Source organism: Microtus ochrogaster, unplaced genomic scaffold (genome assembly GCF_000317375.1).
Source record: "Microtus ochrogaster isolate Prairie Vole_2 unplaced genomic scaffold, MicOch1.0 UNK4, whole genome shotgun sequence".
In the NCBI taxonomy this organism is placed as follows: domain Eukaryota; kingdom Metazoa; phylum Chordata; class Mammalia; order Rodentia; family Cricetidae; genus Microtus; species Microtus ochrogaster.
Genome location: NW_004949102.1, coordinates 16,550,811 through 16,558,737, shown reverse-complemented (window position 1 = coordinate 16,558,737; position 7,927 = coordinate 16,550,811).

Sequence of the window (7,927 nt, the reverse complement as noted above, 5' to 3'; positions counted from 1 at the left end):
GTCTTTCTTAAATCCTAGCACTCAGGAGGCAAAAACAGCCTGTAAGTCTGAGGTCTACAGCCTGGTCTACATAGTGAATCCCAAGCTAGTCAGGGCTACATAAGACCCTATTTAAAATACACATAATTAATAAAAAATAAATAGATCTTTTTAAAAATGAGACCAAAACCTACTGACTGGGTCATTGAGCACAAAAACAGTGCTAGAGAGATGGCAGAGGTTAAGAACATAGACTGTTCTTCCCAGAAGACCTGACTTTGATTCCCAGAACCTACCTGGTAACTCACAACCATCTGTAACTCCAGTGTCAGAGAATCTGATACCCCCTCCTGGTCTCTACATGCACCAGGCATACACATGGTCCACAGACATATGTGTTCACAAAATACATAAAAATAAATAGAGTAGAATAAAAACAGGAATTCAAAAGATAGATCAAAAGTTTGGGTGAGGACACAAATTTAATCTAAAAGGCTCCTATCTGAGTATCCATGAGGACTGGCCAATTCAGTAAGCATCAAACTAGTTATCAACAGAGCAATACAAACATTTAATAAAGAGTTATAGAGATAGGAGAGAATCTTGGTTTGCATAGGAATGAACTCCTAAGCATTGAAAACAATGAATTCAAGCATGCTGACATTCTTACAGTCCTCTTCACAGCCAGGACATCGTGTGCTGTAGATCCTGTCTCCTTAACCCCTCCCTTTGCTCCATGATTAAATATTCCTATTTTAGAAGAGTCTGAGGATTAGATCTTACACCCAAGATCCGATATCTACAAATACCTAGACAATTTAAAATCTTCATCACCAGACTCATTTTTCACAAGCATAAAGAAAAATTCAAAATAAACAGCATGCACACGTTCTAGAAGGACCCATGGAACACTAGTGCAGGCCCTAAAAGGCGTGGTCTGCCAGTCTCAGGATCACAGCCTTGATAAGTCAATACCCACACATCAAGTCCCCAGTGTGCATTGTTTGGTCCTGCAGTGCTGGGGCCAGCAGCCAGCCTTTTGCTCTACTGCAAAACAACTACACCTGTAGCCCATGCTCTGTGATGACGTAGCTATGCTCTTTGAAGGTCAGCGCAATCACTGTCAAGCTCTGCCTTTTGCTAGGTACTCTACAGTTTCCTAAAGCTGTGTCGCTTAGTCTCTACAACAGCACTTTGGCTATTACTGTCCCATCTTATACAAGAACTTGAGTTTGGATCTGTGAGAGAGAACCCCGGCTACATGGAAGAGGCTGAAAGCCCCTGTCCCTGGTGCTCTTCCAGACTAGTTAAGAGTTGAAGCAAGCACGGGGCATTAGCTAAGGCATTGATTGGTGTTTGAAAAACAGCTTGTTTTCACCTTGGCGGGGGTTTCCTGTTCCTTGTTGTTTGTGCTTACTTTTCTGAGGATTGAATCAAAGATGTCACACACGCCAGACAGGCACTTTCCCTGAGCTACACCCCAGCGCTGCAAATAACTCCCGAGGTGGCTCTGCTGCGCATCCGAGGCTAAGAAATAGCACTGAACTTGGCTGTGTGGCTTGTAAATCCCAGCACTAAGGAAGCAGAAGCCGGGGTTCGCGCGGATTGCTGCCTTGCTGGGCTGCTGAGGCCAGCCTAGGCTACAGAGACCCTGTCTAAAAAAATAAAAATAAAAAAAGATTGCTGTCAATCACTTCATGTTTCTCAGATCAAGTATTCCTCAGTATCCTACTGAGATCTTGTTAGGCACGGATGGGTGGGTGGATGGATGGGCCCCACTGGTGAGCCTCACTCAGGTCCCTGGCAGGGCGCTGGATTTACATGTGTAACAGGCTCCTAGGGCTTGCTAATGCTGCTCATCTGGGAAACTTAAAAACACGGCTTAAAGTAACTTGGCCAAAGTTCCCTAGCTGATAAATTATTGAGTTCTCTAACTCAGGTAAAATTTCCTAGGAACCCAGGGGCCTTTTTCTAATCAGAATTTAGCAAATCTTTAGAAACTGACGGAAAATCCAAAATTTCACACACTTAATAAGAAAGTTGTCATTGATATGCAAAAAGTTTGTGAAACTACTAAACCTTACAACAGATAAACAAGCATCCCCTATACACGAAGGGGAAGATGAAGTGGTATAGTCACGTGGGTGCCAAAGCAGGGTGTGCACCCTTGTGCTTAGCGCTATGTGGTAACAATAAGGCACCAATAAGGAACACGACAGACCAGTCCTTACCCTCCTCCAACCACATCTACGTGGCCAAGCTTAAACAGCTTTGGACTCAAAGGAATAGATAAAATGATGATTCAATACGTAAAAGGTATCGTAAACATTAGTAAAAAAATGATTCCATAATTCTGAAACAAATGTAGATATCCTATGTACCAGCCAGAACGCTCGGTGAGCTGTGGAAGACTCAAGACAGGAAATGGCAGCTGGGAAGGCGCTCTGTGGGAACCACTGTACCGAGGACACTGGTTTCAGTCCCCTGTGCTGTACAATAAATAAATATCCAAAAGAAAAGGATATGGGACCACGTTGACTTTGAAAGAAGCCTGATCTACACAGCAAGCTCCAGGCCAGCCAGAGTTACATGGTAAGATCCTGTGTCAAAACAAACAAACAAACAAAGAAACAAAAACAGCCGGGTGGTGTAGCACACGCCTTTAGTCCTAGCACTTGGGAGGCAGAGACAGGTAGATCCCTAAATTCAAGAATGAGAGCCAAAGTTACATTTTGCCTTAGAGATCCAGGAAACAAAAATGCCTCTGATTGCAAAACACTTGCTCAAGGACAGACAGTTCCTGAAATGCTGGAGGCCATTGTTTTTTGGAGATAACAAGCCTTGTGCTTTTCCTTCCCATAACAAGTTTGTTTGACCCCTCAGCACCAGAGGTGCTTGGTTACATATGGGCGGAAGGTTCACAAGCCAGAAATATGTTATCATATATGCTTGCCCCTGACTGGGTGTAGGCTGGAGGTGTGTCAGGGTGTACGCTTGCCCCTGACTGGGTATAGGCTGGAGGTGGGTCAAGATGTTCGCTTGCCCCTGACTGGGTGTAGGCTGCAGGTACGTCAAGGTGTATACTTGTCCCTGATTGTACCTGATGGGAAATGCAGTGAATTATGGGTTTTATTTCTTAAGCCACGCAAACCACGATTTGGGGCTATTTCCCAGGAACCTGGGTATGGACCTGCCCAGAGCCCAGCCACCTGGCTACTATTTAGTAAAACCTTGCTTTAAATTTGGCTTTAAACTGTGGTAGTGGTCTTATCCTCAATTGGGATTTACACAAGGCCAGCCTGGTCTAACAAAGAGAGAGTTCCAGGACAGCCAGAGCAACACAGAGAAACCCTGTCTTGGAAAACTAAAAAGAAAAAAAAAAAAAAGGTTTTTTATTTCCCTCGGTGAAATAGTAATAAAAGATTCACAGTTACGAGAAACACAATGTTTAAAGTTTTATAGCGTGTTTGAATGGATTGATCACCACAGCTCTTTACTGTGGTGGAAGGGAAGTACTGGAGGACTGACATAGAAGCTCAAAGTCTTCCAAATGACACCATGACAATAGACAGCGAACGCCAGGAAAGAAGGGCCAGACCTTGCCGTCTGTCAGTTTAGAGTGTTCTGGAGAAACTAGAAGATAAGACAATGAGTACACAGGTAAAGACAAACGAATCAATAATTCTGGGATAAAAAAAGAACAGAGGTTAAAAATGGTATATTAAGATATATATACATATATGTATGTATATATATTTAAATATATGAATATTTCCAGGCAGTGATGGTATACACCTTTAATCCCAGCACTTGGGAGGCAATGGCAGGTAGATCTCTTATGAGCTCGAGGCCAACCTGGTCTACAAATTAAGTTCCAACAAGGGCTACACAAAGAAACCCTGTCTCAAACCATAACAAAAAAAAATCTATGCAAGAATATATAACTGGGAAATTATATTACCCCAAAATATTCTGCAATGTATAAGAATTAATGTATAAGGACCTAGAGAGATGGCTCAGGGGTTAAGAGCACTTCCTGCTCTTCCAGAGAACCTAAGTTTGATTCCCATCACCCACATCAGGCAGATCACAATTGCCTGTAACTCCAGCTCCTCCAGAGGATCTGACCCCAGTCCTGCTGACCACTTTGGGAACCTGCACACATGTGACAGACACATACATAATATAAAATAAATAAAATGCATTTTTTTTTAAAGAAAAGAACTAATCTCTCAGGAGCCAGCAATATGACTCAGCAGGATGTTTGCCGCCAAGTCTGATGGTCTGGATTCTAGCTCCACGAGCCATGTGATGGAAAAAGAGCACCAACTCCTGCGGCTTCTCCACTGGCCTACATGTGTGGCATGGCATGTACCCTACACAAACACAAATAAATAAACAAATGTGATTTTTAAAAAAAAAAATTGGTTAACAGATGAGATGTGACAATGTGTGGCAATAGGATTGATATTAAATGAGCTATTTCGGTCATCATCTTATACCATGCACTTAAAATGTTTTGGAGGGGTCAATAGTCAAACATTAAAAATATGGGACTAGTCAGGCAGTGGTGATGCAAGACTTTAATCCCAACACTCGGAAGGCAGATCTCTGTGAGTTTGAGGCCAGCCTGGTCTACAAGAGCTAGTCCCAGGACAGGCATCAAAACTACAGAGAAACCCTGTCTCGAAAAAAACCACATATATATATATATGAGACTAGAGAGATAGCTCAGAAATGAAGAGGTTTACTGCTCTGAAGAGGAACAAAGTTGGGTCCCCACCAATCATGGGGGTTGGGGGGCTCATGGCACCTATAACCCTTGCTCCTGGAGATCTAATCCTCTTCTGATCTCCTTGGGCACCCATATACATATGTGCATGCCCCCACACAAACATAATTGGTTTTCTTTGTACCTTAATAATAGGTGTCTCTGCTGATGCAGTAATCAAATCAAGTAGAACTGAAAAAGTAAAAGAGCGTGTTTATTTGAGCAAAGCAACTCCTGGGCGAGTCCTCCAGCCCCAGAGATTGAGGCCAGAGAAGTCACACACCCAAACTAGAGCATAGAGATTATACAGCCTGTAGGGGAGCCGTGATGACGTGTCCACCACAAGCTGGGTTTGAGCCTCAGTATGGTCAAAAGCTGGAATGCTTGGGCGGAATTTGGACTGCCTGCACTTCAGGGGAGGAGCTGCTATAGCTACCAAGAATGCAGAACTGGGCTTTTCCGTGCCTCCCCTTTGTTCAGAGATTCTCTGAGAGGGCACGGTTTGGAGAGAGACAGTAATGGAGCTTTCCTGATCAATCAGGAGTGAGCTGGAGGTTCCAACCAAACAATACACATAAGTTAAATTTTTTTTAAAGCATAAAACACTATTAAGAGTGGTTGGAGATATGACTCAGAGGTTAAGAGCACTGGCTGCTCTTCCAGAGAACCCAGGTTCAATTCCTAGCACCCGCATGACAACTTACAACTGTCTATAACTCTAGTTCCAGTGGATCCCACACCCTTACACAGACATATATGTAGGCAAAACACCAGTGCATGTAAAAAATAAATAAATTACTAAAAAAATTATTAAGGCTGAATGGTGGTAGAGCACACCTTAAATCCCAGCACTCAAGATGGATCTCTATGAGTTCAAGGTCATCCTGGTCTACAAAGCAAGTTCAAGGACAGTCTCAAAACAAACAGAAAACGATTAATATAGAAGCTTTAAGGAAATAGAATGAAATAGTTTGTTAAATGTAGTGAGCACAGGGTCTTCGAGCTCAGAGACAAGCACTAGGGAAACCAGGAATGTTATGCACACAGGCTTGTCTCTTCAACAGAAGAGATGTGGAAGCCTGTTGTCTGTGCAGAAGACTGGGGGAAGATGTCATTAATAGCCCAGTGACCTGTGCTAGCTGTAGGGCCTGGCCACACTTGAATCCCCTGTACTACTGTGTTTTTCCCAGACTTTCCCTCCCAAGGTCTTTGTCTTGAGCACTCTTTCTCAGTCAAAAGACCCCATCCTTATGGGGAGATGTCACCTGTAATTTACAAAGGGAGCAGGGCCTGGGTGACCTCTGTGATATGTGGGTCAGAGCCCACACCAGATCCTGGATCTTAAGCTATAGAACTCATCTTCATGGTAGAGGTCACAAGTACTTTGCAAAAGAGTTTCAATGTCTCAATGACACCTTAAGCTTTATCATGCACAGGGGATTGAGATAATTGTTATAGGAAATTTTCCAAAATTGTACTGTACTTAAATACACCTAAAATAAGTTGCTGGGTGGCAGACTGCAGAAGCTTGAACGAGCATCACTATCTCCTGTTGAATTGGATTTCCTTCTTGCCTCCTGCAGATCATGCCTCTGCTGGCCGCAGCACTTATAGGGACCCCACAGTAAACATAGATATAGAGGTTCTTCTCTAAGTAGAAGTAATTACAGAAGCCCCAAAGAAAAGACAAGAAGATTCAGAATGGGCGTCCAGGGAGAGGATTCTGGGAAGGAGCATCAGGAATCTGTCTCTACTTGGCCAGCAATGGCCCTGGCTCTGTGTGTCAGGTGTAATTATTTTACAACACCAGAGTGTGTTGAGGGTTTACAGCTTCCTATGGAAGGCTTGGGAGGTAAACCACACTTAATTTGGGTCAGTTTCAGCGCTTAGCACGGTAATAGCTAAGCATTCCTCCTGCACAGCCTTCACACCCCCTGCAGGAAACACAGTGGGCAAAGCTAAACCTTGTCTTCCAGTGCTCGACACTAACTGCTGCCCTGAGCACACGCGGTGTAGGCAGAGACAAGCTGGCATGCTTTGTACCTTTCTCTTCACTGGTTCCTAGATGACGTGAGTTCCAAGCATTTAGGGGCCAGTGCCCTTCTTCCCTCCCCATTTTTCTGATTTTTACCTTTTGGAAGCTACCCATTAACGACTGGTGTATCCAAAGTACATCCAGGGGAAATTAAAATGTGACCATGTGTGCCCAGAGAAGGGCACAGAGACAGAAAGACCTGAAAAGACCTTAAGTTTATATATTTATTGATCTGTGTCACAGAGATAACCTACAATAGTGAAACACAAAACTGAGGGAAAACAATATAAAACCAAAACAGAAAGACCTATGGAAGAGAGAATGAAGTTCGAGACTTGCCACATTATTAGATTCCAATGTCGTTTTCAACAGTAACAAAAACAAAAATCACAAGGCATGCAGATAAACATTTGGACCATATCCCCCATCACCACCAAAAAAAAAAAAAAAAGACGGAGGAGGGAGGAGGTGAGTGGAATGGCTGTGGTAGAGAGCTGATCTAGCATGGTAGCATGTGCAAGGCCCTGGGTTCAATCCTCAGGAAAAACAGAAAACGCAGAGACTGGACAGTTTTTCCTTTCTGCTGGAATGTCCTGGCTTGTTTTTATTGCAACTTGACACAGCTAGAGACATCAGAGAAAAGGAGCCATAACTGAGAAAATGTCTCCATAAAGTCTGGCTATAAGACATTTTCTTAATTAGTGATCAATGGCAGAGGGCCCAGCCTATGGTAGGTGCTGCCAACCCTGGGCTGGTGGGCTAGTGGTTCTGGGTTCTATAAGAAAGCAGTCCAAGTCAGCGATGGTGGAACATACCTTTAATCCCAGCACTTGGGAGGCAGAGGCAGGTGGATCTCTGAGTTTGAGGCCAGCCTGATGTACAGAGTGAACTCCAGGACAGCCAGCGCTACGGAAAGAAACCCTGTCCTGATAAAAAACAAAACAAACAAACAAATAATAATTTTTAAAAAGAAAGAAAGCAGGCTGAGCAAGCCATGTGAAGCAAGCCAGTAAGCCCCACTCCTCCATGGTCTCTGCATCAGCTCCCGCTTACAGGTTCCTGCCCTGTTTGAGTTCTTGTCCTGACTTCCTCCATTGATGAACAGCTGTATGGAAGTGTAAGCTAAATAAACCCTTTCCTCC